The sequence below is a fragment of the Dipodomys ordii genome, unplaced genomic scaffold (assembly GCF_000151885.1).
Source record: "Dipodomys ordii isolate 6190 unplaced genomic scaffold, Dord_2.0 Scaffold46, whole genome shotgun sequence".
Classification (NCBI taxonomy): domain Eukaryota; kingdom Metazoa; phylum Chordata; class Mammalia; order Rodentia; family Heteromyidae; genus Dipodomys; species Dipodomys ordii.
In genome coordinates this window covers 9,913,610-9,932,200 of record NW_012267262.1, presented here as the reverse complement: position 1 = coordinate 9,932,200, position 18,591 = coordinate 9,913,610, and the positions used below count along the sequence as shown (strand labels likewise).

At 33.7% G+C, this 18,591-nt stretch overlaps 1 protein-coding gene across 3 annotated transcripts in view; it reads left to right on the top strand.

Moving 5' to 3' along the window:
- Immp1l (inner mitochondrial membrane peptidase subunit 1) overlaps window positions 1-18,591 on the top strand; it is a 54,394-nt gene that overhangs the window by 2,256 nt on the left and 33,547 nt on the right. For all 3 annotated transcript variants that reach the window (XM_013019653.1, XM_013019652.1, XM_013019654.1), the window contains exon 2: window positions 8,937-9,048. The gene's annotated coding sequence lies outside the window, so the exon portion shown is untranslated. The remainder of the gene's footprint in view (window positions 1-8,936; window positions 9,049-18,591) is intronic.

Below are 18,591 nucleotides of genomic sequence, written 5' to 3'. Positions count from 1 at the left end.
AATCTCTTTTTTTGTTAACTCCCAAATAATCCCATTCACTTGATCTTTCCAGGATACAGTAGAATTGAATTTAAGACATTAGGATAAGGAATTTATGGATGAGTTAAAAAGGTATCTGTTTAGATATGCCATTAAGAAGCAATTACTTATTGAGTGCATACTGCATTTCAGAGAGTGCTAGGGTGTTCAACATACAAGTGAAAAAATATTTGGTCTCTGAAGTACTTAAGGTCACAGTTGGATAGACAGACAGATAAGTAGGTTAATAAACTATGCAGAAAATGCTGAGGGAGAGGTGGCTTGGGAGTTTCTTATGAAAAAGAAGTTTTGTCTAGGTTTTGAAGAATGTGTATAAGATAAAAGCATTTGAGAGCTATTATTGAGAATGGAATGATTATTCCTTCAATAAATCTTTTCATACTTCTGTGTCAATAGTTTTCATGATTTATACAAGTGATAAGAGGACATTGGAGAAGTTAGTCAAGTCCTGATGGAGTGGGTTTTGTTGTTGTTGGTGGTGGTGGTGGTCATGGGGCTTGAACTCTGGGCTTGGTTGCTGTCCCTGTGTACTTCAGCTGAAGGTGAGCTTTCTACCACTTCAGCCACAGCGGTTTTCTAGTTTTTTGTTTTTCTAGAAAACACTTCTGTTTTCTAGTAGTTTATTGGAGATAAGAGTCTCACGGACTTTCCTGCCCGGGCTGGCTTTGAACTGTGATCCTTAGATCTCAGCCTCCTGAGTAGTTAGGATTACAGGTGTGAGCCACTGGTGTCCGGCTGGACTGTTTTTTTTAATATTTTTATTGTTATTATAAAGGTGATATACAACAGAAGGGTTACAGTTACATAAGTTAGGTAAAGAGTACATGTCTTTTTGGACAATGTCACCCCTTCCCTTGCTTCCCCATTTTCCCCTTCTGTTCCCATCCATAAGGTGTATAGTTCATTTTCAACATAGTGTCTAGTGAGTACTACTGCTGCATTTGTTCACCTTTTGCAGATGGAGTATTTATAAGGTTGTGGTTTTTTTTCCCCTTGATAATAATGGGAAATGGGAACCCTGAGAAACTGTAAGCAAGACAATGACATAATTCTCTTTTATCATTATGAAATGGCTAAAATAGCTACAAATGTGTTTGGGATAAAGAGAAAAAAACAAGTTAAGGGATTACTATAAGGAGTAGAATTAATAGGAAGAGAGGAATCAAAGCTAAGTAATTGGTAAGTAATAGTGGCTCACACCTATAATCTTAGCTACTCAGAAGCCTGAGATCTGAGAATCGCAGTTCAAAGCCAGACTGGGCAGGATAGTCTGTGAGATTCTTATCACCATTTAACTACCAAAAAGTCAGAAATGGAACTGTGGCTTAAGTGGTAGAGCACTAATCTTGAGCAAAAATACACACACACACACACACACACACACACACACACACACGTAAATAATAGATTTTTGCCATGGACAATTTTGTGCATGAGGGAAGATAGAGAATAAAGTACAAATCTTCAGTCTAAATCACATAAATAACTTGAATTATTCAACTTTCAGGAACATCAACATTTTAAAACTGAGCAAAGGAAAAGTAAAATAATGATTAGAAAGCATGTATTTGATTTAGCAATAAGGGTTTGTTCTATGACTGTGTTAGACAAATTTTTCTGTAATCGTAATCCTAAAAGTCAAATGATATTTAGAAGTAGATGGCAAGTAAAGTATAATATTCAGTAAAATCAGATCATTTTTACATGTTGTAACCTTGGCGTGAAGGGGAACAGAGGTTTAAGAGATGGTAGTGTGTATGAGTGTAATGGAAAATGAAAATGATCAGGCCAATAGAAGACAAAAGATTTTTCTTTTACTTTTGCCAGTCCTGGGGCTTGAACTCAGGATCTGGATGCTTTTCCTGAGCTTTTTACTCAAGGCTAGCACTCTGTCACTTGAGCCACAGCTCCTCTGTTGGCTTATGTAGTTTATTGGAGTTTAGAGTCTCACATACTTTCCTGACCTGCCTGGATTGGCTTCTAACCACAATATACAGATCTCAGCCTATTGAGTAGCTAGGATTACAGGTGTGAGCTCCTGATACCTGGCCAAAAGATTTCTTTAATATCTTTTTCAGATTCCTTTCACTATTCGTAGGATATTTTAGTCATTAATTATAAAAAATAAGTAATATTTTTTCTGAATGCCTAGTATGGTCCAAAATGTTTTTTAAAATATTTCATGTATATTATCTGTATTTTATTTATTTTACAGACAAATGAAACAGGAGTATATTATATAGGTTTTATTCATTTTACAAATGAATAAATGTAGAAGCTATAAGTTACATAAAGCTTAAATAAGTTGCTCCCGGTCACTATTGCTTGTAAATGGTAGAGCTAGGATTGGCAATAGAGCTTAACTGTCTCACTCCAGTATCATTATTATTATTATTATTATTGGAAGTGGGACTTGAACTCTGGGCCTGAGCGCTGTCCCTGCGCTCTTCAGCTCAAGGCGCGAGCACTCTACCACTTGAGCTACTACGCCACTTCCGGTGGTTTATTGCAGATAAGAGGTTCAGGGACTTTTCCTCTGTCATAATTGCTGGAAAGATATATTAAACTTCTTTGTGTTTCCAGAGCAGAAGTCAGGTTAGAGGAAAATCTTTGGTTAGGGTTTTCTGGGAGAAACTCAGGGCTTCAAAAAAATTAAAAAATCTTCAGAGTTTTAATGTTATGTTTTTACTATTAATGCCAGTTTTATTCCCCTGCATGAAAGTTTTAATTATTTTTTAATTTCTCAAAAAATGAAGAATTTGAAAATATTTTTTTTTGTTTGCATTGCTGGGGAGTGAATGTCTAGGCTCTTTGTGCATGCTGGGCAAGGGTTCTACCACTGAAGTACATCTCTAGCGCTTGAAAATAATTTTGTATTTAATTTTATATTCTAAATTAAAAAATTAAGCAAGTCATGTTTCCTTATTCTATTAACACTTCCTAAATCAACTCACATGAAAATTAATAGTTATCATGTGTAGTTATCATTTTCTCTCCACTGAGCATTAGAATATGTTGGCTTTAAATATAATTAGTAGCCCAGTTTTGATTCAGTAATGGGAAGTACTGATGTCAGCCTCAGAGCTGGCTCAAGGTCTTGAGCTCTTAAATTTTTTTTTTACTACAAAATACACATATAATTCACCATTTTAATAATTTTAAGTGAACAATTCTGTGGCATAAAGTATATTTACAATATTGTGTAATCATCACCACTATTTCTAGAACTCCAGTAGCTTGTTTTTTCTTCATCCTAGTAACATATTCTATTTTCATCTTCATGAATTTTTGCTTTTTTGGTACTTCATATAAGCATTATTATTTTTTTTTTTTGTCAGTCATGGGGCTTGAACGTTAGGTGTAGGCTCTGTTCCTCATTTCTTCAGCTCAAGGCTAGTGCTCTACCACTTCAGCCACAGCACCACAGTGGTTTATTGGAGATAAGAGTCTCTTGTACTTTCTTGCCCGGGCTGGCTTTGAACCATGATCCTCAGATCTCAGCCTCCTGAATAGCTAGGATTACAGGCGTGAGCCACCATGCCTGGCTAGCATTATTCTTTTTCCAATTTGTATGATGTTTCTCATTTAGACTTTTTTTAAAAGTTCATCTGTCTTTTATTTTGTATCCAAACATCATTCCATTTTATGTTTGAATAATATTCTACTATATATATGTGTCTGTCTCTGTCTCTGTCTCTCTATCTATCTATATTATCTAATGTTTATTTTGGTGATAGACAGTTGAATCATTTTTACCTTTTAGCTCTGGGAATAATTCTTCAATGAACTTTGGCTTATAAGTTGCTGCTTTCATTTCCTTTGAACATATATTTAAAAGTACAAATGCTGGGTCATTTGGAAATTCCATGCTTATGTTTTTTGAGGTACAACTGGACTATTTTCCTGTATAAATGCCACCAGCATTGTTTACATATTCACTAATACTCATTTTGTGCTCTATTTTGCTCTATTGTGCTCTATTGTGATATCGCCTTCTAGGGTTTCTTCCTACTCCTTTGTACCTAGGACTTGAACTCACACCACACTTAGCTTGGCTTTTCTACTCATGACTGAGACTCTTAACACTTGAGCCATGCCTCCAGTCTGTTTTTTGTTCTGATTTATTAGCAATAAAGTCTCTTGAACTTTTCTCCCTGTGTTGACTTTGAACAAAGATTCTCAGATCTTGGCCTCCTAGGTAAGATTGCATGTGTGATTGACTAGTGTCTAACTTTCAACATGTTTTTTTTTTTATTGTAAAGATACTATACAGAGGGTTACAGTTACATGAGTGAGGTAATGAGTACACTTCCTCTTGAACATTGTTAGCCCCTCCATTGTTTTCCCCCTACCATCCCCTCCCTCCCTCCCTTCCCCGAAGTTCTTTTTTTTTTTTTGATTGTGATTAAGTAATTACATAATTTCTAAGTCACAAGTTCATTCTAACTTTCCTGGAGCAAATTGTCTATCACAGTCTGTAATATATAACAGTGTTCACATGTTATACACCATACATGTGATCAGCAGCATGGGGATATTTAGTAGTGGTTCAACCAGATGAGCAGGAGTTCTTTGTTTCTTAAGTCCTGTTAGTTTTGTCGTATCACCTAACATTTTGGATTTATCATCCACTTATCAGGGAGACCATGTACCGTTTGTCTCTTCGCTCTTGGCTTACCTCGCTCAACATGATTCCTTCTAGCTCCATCCATTTCCCTGCAAATGCCATTATTTTGTCATTTCTAATGGCTGCATAATATTCCATTGTGTATAGATACCACAATTTTTGGATCCATTCATCTGTGGTGGGGCATCTGGGTTGTTTCCATATCCTAGCTATTGTGAACAGTGCTGCAATAAACATGGAGGTGCACGTGTCCTTGTATATTGGTTCCTGTTGTTCAGGGTAGATGCCTAGAAGTGGTATGACTGGGTCGTAAGGGAGGTCAATCTTTAGATTTCTAAGGACCCTCCAGACTGCTTTCCAAAGTGGTTGTATAAGTGTACATTCCCACCAGCAGTGTAATAGGGTTCCTCTTTCTCCACATCCCCTCCAGCATTTGTCGTTGGCTGATTTGTGGATGTGGGACATTCTGACTGGGGTAAAGTGGTATCTCAGGGTTGTCTTTATTTGCATTTCTTTCACCACCAGGGATGATGAACATTTCCTCATGTGTTTCTTTGCCATTTTTATTTCTTCATTTGAGAAGTCCCTCTTTAGTTCCCTTGCCCATTTAGTAATTGGTTTGTTAGGTTTGGGAGGGATTAGTTTCTTGAGTTCCCTGTATATACAGGATTCAACATGGTTTTAATTTGAACACATTTCTTATGCTTGCTGGCTATATATATTATCTTTAGAAAAATGTTTTCTCTATCCTTTGTCTATTTTTTATTTTTTTGTCAGTGAGGTATAGGAGTTCTTTGTACATTATATTTATTGACCTTTATAGATATATTGTGTACACTATATACTGTCCTATACATTGTGCAGGTTGCCTGTTTTTATCATCTTAATAATATCCTGTGATTCTCAAAAGATTCTAATTTTATTGAAGTCGATTTTATCTATTTGTTTCTTTTGTTGCTTATCCGATCTGAGAAATCATTGAAAATCCAGTGTTATTGAGCCTTTTTGCACTATTTTCTTCCTAAGAATATTATAGTTTTACATGTAGATTTCCGATCTATTTTGATTTGTTTTTATATGCAGTATAAAGTAAGCATACAACTTTACTCTTTTGCATGTTGATATCTGATTATCTCTAACCATTTGTTAAAAAGATTGTCTTTTCTCATTGAGTGGTTTTGGCAATATTATTAAATAATTTGATCATTTATGCAAAGGTTTATATCTAGGATCTTCATTCTGATAGTCTATAGGTAGGTCTGTTATCAGTTCCACAATGTTTTGGTTACTGTAATTTTGTATTACCTTTTGAAGTGGAGTATGATCTCTTCTTTTAAAAATATTTGGTTATTTAGTATTCCTTAACATTTTCCATGCATATTAGGATGAATTTTTCTATTTTTGCAAAAACAAAAACAACTTGGGAATTACATTAAATTTAGTTTTAAAGGCCTGGCAATAATTCTCTGAGGCTTGATGCTGTGGTGCATGGACTCTTGGAATGCCCTTACTCTCTTGGCCTATTGTACCACTCTGTGTGATTTACCACTACCTCTTGAGTCATTTCCCCCCCTTTCTTGAAGAGTAGCACATGTTTGTAGTATATTATCTCTATCAGACCATTTACTGCTTGTAGAATTTGGGGAGTTTATCTGTCTTTCATTTCATCCAGTATGTGTGTCTCTTTTAGTCTAAGATAGTAGTCTCTGTCTCTGTCTCTGTCTCTCTTTCTCTTTCTCTTTGTGTATGTGTGTGTAAGTATTCCCTTTCCCCATGTCTTGTTTTTTTTTCTTTTTGGTATATGATCCTGAGAATAGAAATTGAGATGTAGATGACAAATTATTTAGACAGTAATAAAGGATTTTGAATTTGATCTTTGTGACTTATTGAAACATCTTCAAGAACAATTGATCTATTGTTTTAAAAGGTATTTGCTAAGTACTGGTAGAGTATGTTACTTTATTTTAGGATGACTGAATTTAATAATCTAGCCAGAGTTTTAGATTTCACAGGTGTATAAAGAATAAAGAGTTTTGTTTTTTGTTTTTTGCCAGTAGTGTTTCTTTTGGTACAATATTCTCAAAAGCCTTGTGGTTTTTCCCACTCAAGGGGATCCGTGCCCTTAGATTATAGGGTTCTATACATATCCTTCCTGGATAACCTCATTCTTGTCATCCTCTGCATTGGTTGAATGAACCTATTAGTCACATTCCTCATCTCTTCAAAAAAGATTTTTCTGCCATATCCTTGACTACTTCCCCAGAGTATATTTTATCTTTTATAATCTAGACAGGCTGAGATTTTTTTTAATCCATGAGGTTCTTGCTGGTTACTTTTTCCCAAACACTTGTTTGGAAACCTCCTCAGTTAAGTATCCAAGTTCATTATTTACAAATTTTTCCACACAACAGTAAAACACATTTTAGCTAAACTTACTGCCACTTTTAAACAAAGATTGTGTTTTCTTTGTAGACTGATACTGTATCCATGTTTCATGCTTAAGACGTCTTTAGAACCACTTTAAAATTTGTATTTCTGCAAACATTCTATTTTGACAATAGATATATTGAAATTTAATGAACAGTATAAAAATGGTATTGTTTTCTTCTAGCAAAATAGCACAAAAAAAGTTTTTCCTGGGGCTGGGGGTTTAGCCCAGCGGAAGAGCATGTCCCCGGCGTGCGCAAGGCCCTGGGTTCGGTCCTCAGCCTGGAAAAAAAAAAAGTTTTTCCTACCTTTTCATTTCTTAAAAGATCATCAGAATTACTTGAGTATCTGAATTTGTATCAACAGTATCTTTAAGACAATCTCGGACTTTTCTGTTTAAAGTGTTGGTTACTATAAATTTGATTTCTTGAAGTTCTCTAGAGCCACCATGATAAATTAGTATGATTGTGGTGGCTTAACACAACAGAAATTCCCTTTCTAAAAATATTGAGGTTATAAAACCTGAATTCAAGATCAGAAGTGCAATGTTCATTTGTAGATTCTAGCATAGAATCCTTTTTTTTTTTTCCACTTGTGGCATCTGATAGCTGTTACTACTCTGGATTGTGATAGTGTAACTTCTAGTTTTCAATCTCCTTCATTTTCACTTCTTTGTATCTCTGTGTGTTCTTCTTTTTTTATGAGGACATTGTTATTGGTCTTAAGATCTCCCAGTCTACTATGCTTTATATTAATCCTTACCTTAATTATATTGCAATGCTATTTTAATAACAATCATGTTCTATGGTTCCAAGCATACATTATGTTACATAGTAGCAGAACACTATTCAACCATCTACAGCCTCTTTTTAAGTAGTTCTATTATAAATTGATAATATAAACATGTTGTTTAATCTCTTAACAAACTTCAAAGATTTTTAATAGTTAAGAGATTGTCTCACAACATACGAAAACTCATTATTTTAAATAAAGCGTTTTGTCTTTAGTCATAAAAGTATAAGATGGCTTTACATTCAAGTCAATGTCAAATATGAGACATTATTTATCTTTAATCTTTATCATTATCTTTATCTTATATCTGGTAATGAGATTTTTCTGCAGTGTCATGTATAGTCTTTATATTCAGTAAATATCTGATTAATCAGTCTTTTATACCACTTTTAAACTACTATGTTTTCATTCTAAAGTTAACCTCATATATTCATGCTGACCTGTAGAAGTGAATATTGACATGTTCTCTATTACTTTAAATAGAAGATATTTGATGGGTTTTAACTGCATGTGATAGCAGTCACTCTAATTCCAGCACTGGAGAAGCTGAAACAGGAGGATCATAAGTCCAAGGCTAGTAAGCTACTGAACTAGATCTTGTCTCCAAAAATCTTACTTAAAAAAATACAGTATTGTCAAGAGCTGGTAGATCATGTGTGTAATCTTAGCTACTCAGGAGGCTGAGATTTGAGGATTACAGTTTAAAGCCAGCCCAGGCAGGAATGTCTGTGAGAATCTTATGTTCATTTAACCACCAACAAGCCAGAAGTGAAGGTTGTGGCTCAAAGTGGTAGAGCACTAGCCTTGAATAAAAAGAGCTCAAGGACAGTGTCCAGGCCCTGAGTTCAAGCTCCACAACTGAGAAAAAGAAGGGAAAAAAAAGATAAAAAATACAGAGTCATTGAATATCCAAATTTGTCTCATTGACCTACTAACAGTAAGATGCTACTTAATAGTTAAGTGGGAAATCTTTAATCATATTTTCTATTAATTCAGATCAACATTGATCAGAGATGTCTTTACATAATGTAATTTTGGTTTCCTCTTTTAGATATCCTAAAACTATGGATCATCTGCATTTGCTCTGAGACATGCTTTAGATTGTTTTTCTGGAAACCCTGTGACTACTCTAAAAGTTGAATGTATTTTAGAACATACCTATGGTAAGTGAGCTTTTATCCTTCTTTTTCTTCCATCAATTTCATGTTCAAATGACTGTGTTAATGCTGCTCCCTGCTGGACACAATATAATTTTGTAAAATTGGCACTTAATAGATGAGCTAAGTACTACTTAGATGTACCCGTTGAAGAGGGAAACCCTTGGCTACAAGCACACATGCACATACACACAAAGACAGTATGCAATAAAAGCAACTGTATTTTTATATCAGTGCCCTACTGTTGCCAACATGTTGATAATTTAGAACTTTGTGAGTGTGAAGATAATCTTTTTTTGCCAAATTTCATTATCTCTTTCCAGTTCATTGGAATCTAATAGTAATAATAGCAACCATACAATGAAGGATACTATAAGTAGTAGCACTTTTAGGATTTCCTAAATTGAATTCTTTTTGTAATGTACATTGCAATGATAATGTGTCTTGTAATAATTTCCATTTCCTGCTCTTATTTTTCAAAAGGCAATATTGGAAATGATTACAATGTTGCATCTATTTGTACTGGGCAACCTGTGTTGCAATATATATATTTATATATTATATGTTATATATGTTATATTATGTATTTTAGTGTAATTTTTGTTTTTTAGCTGTAGTGGTAACTCAGAAATCATGTTGTCTAGTATACACAGTGCCCTGTATTTAAAAAGAGTGATGTTGAGTTAGATTTCAAATGTGTTCTGTGTGACTGACCTGTGATGGACTCTCATATATACACACAAATGCTCCCCAAATAGATTACAAAAATGTGCATCATCCTACTTCAAGCTGAGATATTTGATATTTCATTCTTTGGACAGCAGCCTGAGGAAAATTGCTGTCTGGATATAATTTACTTTTTTTTTTTTTGCTGGTCATGAGGCCTGAACTCTGGGCCTGGGCACTGTCCCTTAGCTCTTCAGCTCAAGGCTAGTGTTCTACCACTTCAGCCTCAGCACCACTTCTGACTTTTTCTGCTTATCTGGTGCTGCAAAATCGAACCCGGGGCCTCATGCGTGCAAGGCAAGCACTCTACCGCTGAACCACCTTCCCAGCCCCTAGATTAGTTTTTTTTTTAAATAAGATTACATTTTTCTGAAAAAAAGAAAAAGTATCAAACAGTATATCAGTGTCAAACAGAAACAAGATCAATATCAAAGATAGCAACCATATCAAGATCAATATTGAAAGTATCAAAAGTAACAAAGATCAAGCAGGATAACTGATTTTATATTCTTTAAAGTCATTTATTTGTCATTGCAAAAACCTGTGTAATCTACTTTTAATTAATACTGAGTGGAATTAGGCACAGTAACTTTTTTATTAAAATATTGCAATAAAATTAGAAATATAGACCAAAAAAATTATACTAGAGGAATATTTTCAACAAGAAGATAAGAAATTTATCAATTTAAACTTTATATTAAAAAACCAATGTGATACATCATGATATAGAAACATGTATATAACATAGCAAATAATTATATAATAATTATGTACCATATGTCCATGTAACCAAGAATACTATTGATATCCAAGAAACCTTTGATAATAACATCTCTCCCTCTTCCCTCTCCTTTCTTTACCTCCCTCTCTCCATCCCTCCTTCTATTTCTCTATCCCTCACTCCTCTCTCTGTCTCTCTCTCTGCTTCTCTCCTGCTTTCCTTTCTCCAACTCTCCTCTTCCTCTCCTCTCTTTTGTAATGGATTTTCCCATTTTCCAAGCTAGTCTCAAACCCCTGGACTTAAGTCCAACTCAGCTTCCCAGTCCTGAAAATACAGGTGTGTACTACCCAATCCAGTTTAGTTCCTTTTATAGATTACCAATATTCTGCCTTTTGCAGTAAATATATATAACCTGCATGTGATTTTGTCAGTTTTATAAATATTTTTAAGGGGTATGTTTATATTTTGCTTTTTTAATCTTTATGAAATTTGATGTATTTTCTTCTTTTGTTCAATATTGTACTTTTTAGGAGTCATCTTCAGTTTCATGACATTGAAATAAACATTCTTTAAAAGTTACCCTGGTTTTATGGGCTAGCAAGGTGGCTAAGTGGTAGAGTGCTTGCCTTGCATTCATGAGGCCCTGGGTTCAATTCCTCACACCACATAAGCAGAAAAAGCCGGAAGTTGTGCTGTGGCTCAAGTGGTAGAGTGCTAGCCTTGAGCTGAAGAGCTGAGGGAGAGTGTCCAGGCCCAGAGTTCTGGCCCCAGGACCGACACACACACACACACACACAAACACAAAATTATCCTGGTTTTATATCACTTTTTAATCTGTCAGATGACAAGTGGTTTATTTTTTGCTTAGAAAATATTACACTTAAAATCACATAATTAGATAATGACAGCAATTTACATAACTGAGAAATTTAGCAACAAAAAGTGTATGTTGGAAAAGATTTATTTTTTGTAGGTTTTGAGTATATGGTAACATGACACACTTTGAGATAGTTTAACATGGACTACATATAAATATAATGTAGTTTTAGATATGGGACCTAATGAAATAACCATTTCTTTCATTTTATTTGCATACTCATTCTATTTACTAACAATGCCATGCTCCTTTACTCTACTTATGAAGAAACTAAGGAAGGCTAGAGAGATTGATTCACTTAACAAGGATATTTAGCAAGTTAGAGCTAGAAACCAGAACAACCTGTCTCCTTGGCAGTCATAAAATAAACAAAATGAAAGCAGAGTTCTTGAGTGTGTCCAGTCATTTATTTGGATATTTGCCAAGATAGCTTTCAGAAATTATCAAATATTCTTTTGGCTACTAACCAAGGACTGGCTTAGCACAAGCCCCTAAAATGATAATGAACCTCATCTCATCACATTGATCTTCCAAAAGGCAACTGTTGTATATGCTCATGTGAAGTGAGACACTTTTGAGTATTTAGTTTATGTATTGGGTATAAAGTGGCATATTCCTCATTTGTTATTTTTCTTTGTAACTGATCCTACCGTTTTGTGTTCCAAATGTTTTATATCACTATTTTTCTACAATATAAAATTTATATTCTGTTTTCTTAAACTAGAATTTTAGTATTTTTTAATAAATGGTTCATTGTTGTCATTGTGAACATGAATTATCGTACAGAACTAAAATGAAGTTATTTCCTCACAGTTATGCTGAGTTAGAATGTTTTCCCCTTAGTCCTAGAGAGGTAAATGTATCTTGGGTGCTATTTGTGATTTTTTTTCCCCTTGTTTGTTTTGTTTGGTCTTTCCTAGGCAGTTTTTGCCTTTGTTGTCAGTGAGTCCTATTAACTTCTATTTCAAATCAAACAGTTGCTTGACATTATACATTACTTAGGGGAGAGTTTAAGTCCAATTTTATCTTACCTATTAATTAAGGGCATAAGAATGTATAGTAACTTTTTCGAGTTTACCTTGAGGTTTTTAGCTGGTCTGGACAGCAGACTATAGTCCGCAGAGATAGCACAAATGACTATTGCTCATCTATTTATGAGCCTCCACTATGCATTTGAAATTTTGATTGCTAAAGTAGCTATTATGAAAGCACTTAACTAAATGCTGTGATTTAAGTGTGCAATCCTAGCTAACTAGAAGGTAGAGATATGGAGACTGCTGGTCAAGACTAGACCTGGTAAAAAATTCTCCAGCTCCTATCTCAACCAACAACAAGCTGGGATTAGTGGCATGTATCACCATTCCCAGCTCTAGAGAAAGTGTAAATAGGATGGAGTCCTATGTCTGGGCATAAACAAAAAGGCTTTATTTGAAAAATACCGAACCAAAAAGGGCTGGGACTTGTGACACAAGTGGTAGAGTGCTTGCTTAACAAGTAGAGGCCCTGGTTTCAAACCTTCCATAAAAAGAGAAGAAATTGAGAAAGTAAGAAAATGGAAATAAGGAAGGAAGGAAAGAAGGAAGGAGAGAAAGAAAGAAGGAAAGAAGGAAAGAAAGAGAAAGCAAGCAAGCAAGCAAGAAAGAAAGCAAGCAAGCAAGCAAGAAAGAAAGCACGGAGGAAAAACAGCCCTGTTTTCTAGTTTATATTTACATGTCATTTCCTAAATTTCTTATGTCATGAATTTTGACCACTTTAAAAAATATTTATGTTTTTGTGTTCAACACTATCTTTTTTTTTTTTTTTTGGGTCCGGTCGTGGGACCTGAACTCTGGGCCTGGGCGCTGTCCCTCAGCTCTTCAGCTCAAGGCTAGCACTCTACCACTTGAGCCACAGTGCCACTTCCGGCTTTTTTCTTTTTGCTTATGTGGTGCTGAGGAATCGAACCCAGGGCTCTTCAGCTCAAGGCTAGCACTCTACCACTTGAGCCACAGTGCCACTTCCGGCTTTTTTCTTTTTGCTTATGTGGTGCTGAGGAATCGAACCCAGGGCTTTGAGCATGCAAGGCAAGCGCTCTACCACTGAGCCACTTTCCCAGCCCCAACACTATCTTTTATATGCAGAAGAATACTCAGGTTTAAGTGAATAGCTTAGTTTTTTACATACTAAATACACCCCTGAAACTAGTATCCATAAATGTTAAAGAACATTATTGGCATTTAGGATATCTCCATGTTCTTGCTTCTCCTTCCACAAGGATATGTACTACCTTGATTTTTAATAGTGAAGACTATTTTACTGTGTGTGTGTGTATGTGTTGAATTTGTTATATTTATATATAGACATACACATATGCACACAAGTGTATGTACACTATTGTGTGTATGTGTATATATACACACACGAAGTGCTACATAACCTATAGTATAGTTTATTTTTTCTAAAATCCCTTTCAACAAAATGTTTTGAGTCTTACCAGATTCGTGTAGGTTGTTAAACTTTATTTTTCATTGCTGCATTCTAGTGTGTGAACACCTCAAGCATTAATCTATATTAATAGAGATTTGAGTAGTTTCCATATAAGGCTTCTACTCTAGTATGTATTTATTAGGTGTGTTCTTTTGTGGTGTGTCTAAGTAAAATGACTTGATCTTGGCCTCAGTGGTAGAGTGCTTGCCTTGCATGCATGAGGCCCTGGGTTCGATTCCTCAGCACCACATAAGCACAAAAATCTGGAATTGGCTCTGTGGCTCAAGTGGTAGAGCACTAGTCTTGAGCTGAAGAGCTGAGGGACAGTGCCCAGGCCCAGAGCTCAAGCCCCACGACTGAAAAAAAATATGACTTGATCTCAAATATGTTTGTGTCAGCTTTGATGAATAATGCCAGTTTTCTAAAGTAGTTATGCCAGTTGACAGTTACAGTATGTAAGAACTGTTTTTGCACCACACATTCATTAGTGTTTGTTTTTTTCTCCTTGTCTTTTTCATTTTGCATACTCTAATGGGTATTATATATTAAACCATTATGGCTTTAATTTATAGTTCTCTGATAATTAATGAAGGCGAGCATTTTCTCCTGTACATTCTGGCTGTTTGGTTGATACTCTTGTGACGTGCCTGTGTCCGTATTTTACACATTTTTCTGTTGGGCAGTCTTTTTGTTTGATCTGTAGAAATTCTTTGTATATTCAGAATATGAGTCTTTAAATATAGATATTATAACAGTTTCTCATATTTGTCTTTTTACTTTTTTATTCATCCTGTGAGGATAGAAGTTTATTATTTTAAGTTGGTCTAGTTTATCGTTTGCTTATTGTTTTTTCTTGTTAAGAAATGTTTATTCTAAGGCTGTTTTATATTCTAAGTTTTCCTTTCCAAGTATTTTTTTTTGCTAATTATTTGATGCTTTATTTATTTAAAGATTGAGTGTCACTATGTAGTCCAGACTGATCTCAAATGCACAATCATCCTATCTCTGCTCTGTCTTTTGGGTGCTAAGAATACAAGCTTTCGTCACCCTGATAAAATGTTTTACCTTTTGACTATTTTACCTTTTGACTACTCAATCGCAAGAGCTTTTGGAACTCAAGCTATATCTAGAGACAGAGCAAAAGCAGATAGAATTATATCTACCATGAATATGTACTTTCTATTAAGAAAATAATGTATTTATCCATATTTGTCTCATGTGAATCTTTAAGGTATATTATTTTGTGTGTCAATTTGTCCTTAATGAGAATCTGCTAAATAGTTCTGAGAGGAATTTCTGGTTGGGAAAATAAATGTACTAGTTTTGGGTTTTTTTCAACACTGTAATATTCATAAGTATTTTTGTCTATGAAGCACATAGTTTTTGAAGTTTTCACAGACACAGTCCTAACTATATCACTTGGGAATAGTCCATTCTGATAATTTGTATATTATATCATATACAATTTGTTCATTGAAAGAAAATTAGGTTTTAACTTTTTGGCACCAAAGCAGTATAGCATTGGCTCTCATACTTAAAATTTATTTTATAAGTTTTTTGTAAGTTGTTTTAAGTAAGATTTCTTTTGATTTCCCCTTGTGCGCAGGTAATAAATATTTATGCATTTTAAACAACTTTTTATACTTTTTAAAGCAATTATACTTTTTTCCTAGTAATATTAACTATATGTTCTGGTTATACACTTATTCTATAAAAAACAGGTTTTTAAATACTCAGTGTTTTAGTTTCATCTTTCAATAATGTATATTATTGAGTTTACGTCTAATATATTATAGTTTTATATTGTATTTATAAGAGAGTAATTGCCTTTTTAAAATTAAATTATAGAAAGGTGATTATATTTGACTCTTCACTAAGCATTTAGATATTTTTCACTTATCAAGTACATATTTCTACTTTGAAGCATCAAATTAACTATTATTTTATCCCAGCTTTTATTTTAATTCATGCATTTAAAAACTGATATTCAGATAAAAGATAGTTTCAAAATAAATTCACTATATTATTTATGAGTGGAACAACACATTAGCATTGGGTTCACAATAGATCATATCGCTTTTATTCCATCTTACAAGCTTAGCAGCACAAACAGAATAATCAACATATTATTTGGCTGTCATCTGCTGAACAGAAACCAGAGATCACAAGGAGGTTTTCCCTAGCTGTGGTGATGGCCTTTTTGTTCCAAGCCCCCATCTGGGAGGGCCATGGTGTGTTATCATATGGAACGCGGGGTTTTCTGTAATCTGCTTAGCTGCACTGAAGTTTGAATCTTCATTCCATGTTTGTGTAATTTATAATTTTAATGAGACCACGGCTCTTGTGGGCTTTGAAATATATTAAAAGCTCTTTGTGCATATGCTTTTGTTCTTGCTTAATAGGCTCAGTGTATTTAAAACTGATGAATTTTTATTCATGAATTTGGATGTCTGGAGATTAACTTACTGAATATCATTGCACTCATCTACTGATAGTCACAAAGTTTTTTTGTAATTATTATTTTGTTTTTTTGTGTGTGTGTGTGTGTGTGTATGTGTGTGTGTGTGTGTGTGTGTGTGTGTGTGTGTGTGTGTAAATGTCTGGTACTTGCAAGTCAATGAAGAATGAACATATAATTTTAAAAGAGTAGAAGAAAAGGTGGTATGACTAGGCAGTAATTTATTTAAATTTATCCCATCATGGATACTCAAATTTCACTTGTAATGTTTTAGAAAAGGATTATAAAAGGATAATTATGAAAAAGCTACTTTTATATAACCTTATTTTTTAAATTAAAATTATATCTGAATGTATAACAAGTATGAATGTATTTTAGTTGTATCAGTTAACAGGATTCATTCTAGATGATTTCTTGAATTAAATTAAGTACATGTAACATTATTTTTAATTAGTTTTCAGTTTTATTTGTGTAAAGCCATTTTTATTAAAGACCGTTAGAAAAGCTTATTGATGGATGTGGTGAAAAGACCTATGGAAAAGCAGCTTACTAATAATTTATAAAATTATTCCTTATTTTAATATTCCAAAATATTCTAACTGCTAAAAAACCTCTATAGTTAATACTTCAATGCACCTAAAATTTTTAAATGTAAGCAATTTACATAGCACCATAGGAAAGAAATATGGCCCTTTTTAAACCCAGACATATTTATTGAAGTTGCTGTATCTGTAGCACTCAGGTGTAACACACAGAAATTGTCCAGGAGGACAATAAAAATTTAAACTTAAATTTACTGGATTGGAGCTTTTTTTTTTTAATCACTGTAGTACATCATTCTTTTTTGGTATGTGATAGTAATTTGGAAGCTCTTCTATTCTCATTAAGCTGAACTATTTTTAAAAAGTCAAAATTGTCAGAATCTTCTAATGTCTTTACTATCAGATTTATACAGGACTGCTTATTCTTCATAATCCTTGTCTTTTGTACTTGTATTATTTAGCTTACAATTTCATTTACCTTACAAGCATACTATTTCACATATGTGACTCTATAGCAGTGCTGCACAATGGAAATGTAATATGAATTACTTTTTTTAAAACCAGTTATAGCTCAAATGTTATCTTTTCAACATGTATCAGTATGAAATTATTACTAAAATATTCAACTCTCATTCTTTATATTATCTTCACAAGTCTAGTGTGTATTTTATGCTCACAGTGAATCTCAGTTTGAACTAGTCATATTTCAATTAGTCAGAACCTAACAGTGGTTTTAATGTGTACTTTCCCGGACTTGTAAACTCCATAAAGTCTTAAGCAACCATAACAAGATCTGTGACTGAAACATGTATTGTCTTGCATTTCTCATTTTTTAAAAATCATATTGTACTCCTAGTAACCAAAGAAAACTCACATGCTATGTAAGTGAACTTGCTTAGTGCATTTTTGTAGCTCCGTCACTGATACCATTGGTTTTTGACTCTCTCTCTCTCCCTCTCTCTCTCTCTCTTTTCTCTCTCTCTCTCTCTATATATATATATATATTACACAAAATAAAGATTATTTCATCTGACTTCCAAGTACCTATCAGACACTGCAGATATGCTTGAAGTTAGTGGGTTGATGATTAGATAGTGGCTGGTATAATAGATGTGGATTATTTTTTCAGAAATTTGAGCAAATAAAACTTGTCAAATATGCCTCATTTTTAGTACACTGAGGAGTTTAGTTTGACAAGAACCTTATAGCAAGTCTTGGTATGTTTTTTAAAAACTGAAGCTGACAATTCTTAAAGTAATTAGAATTTTTGAACAGGTATTTGTGCAAATGTATATGAAACTTTTTTGTTTAACTTTGCTAATAGCTAGTATTGCTCTAGGTGAAGAAAATTATAAAAGGAACAAAAATAATTAAATATATCTAGAATTTATTACATTTAAAATACTCTATATACTTTGTTACTTCACTGAAATATTAAAAAAAACATAGGCATGATAAAAATCTTGAATTAGAACTGTGAGTTTTGAAGTATGGTTATAAAATAATTAAATTTATATTAAATACTGCAGGTATTCCCTTCCCTCCTTTTATTTATTTATTTATTTTTTAAAGAATAACCCACAGGACTTGTCATGTGTAAATGACCTTTGCTGGAATATGATTTAGAGAAAACTGCATACCCAAGAGATCTGAGATTTTTATGCTTTCTAAATTTTTAGAGATGATCTAATTTTCATGCCATCTACCTTTTCATGTAGGTATTAGTGCCTGTTGTAATCTTTGACTCAGTTAATTTTTA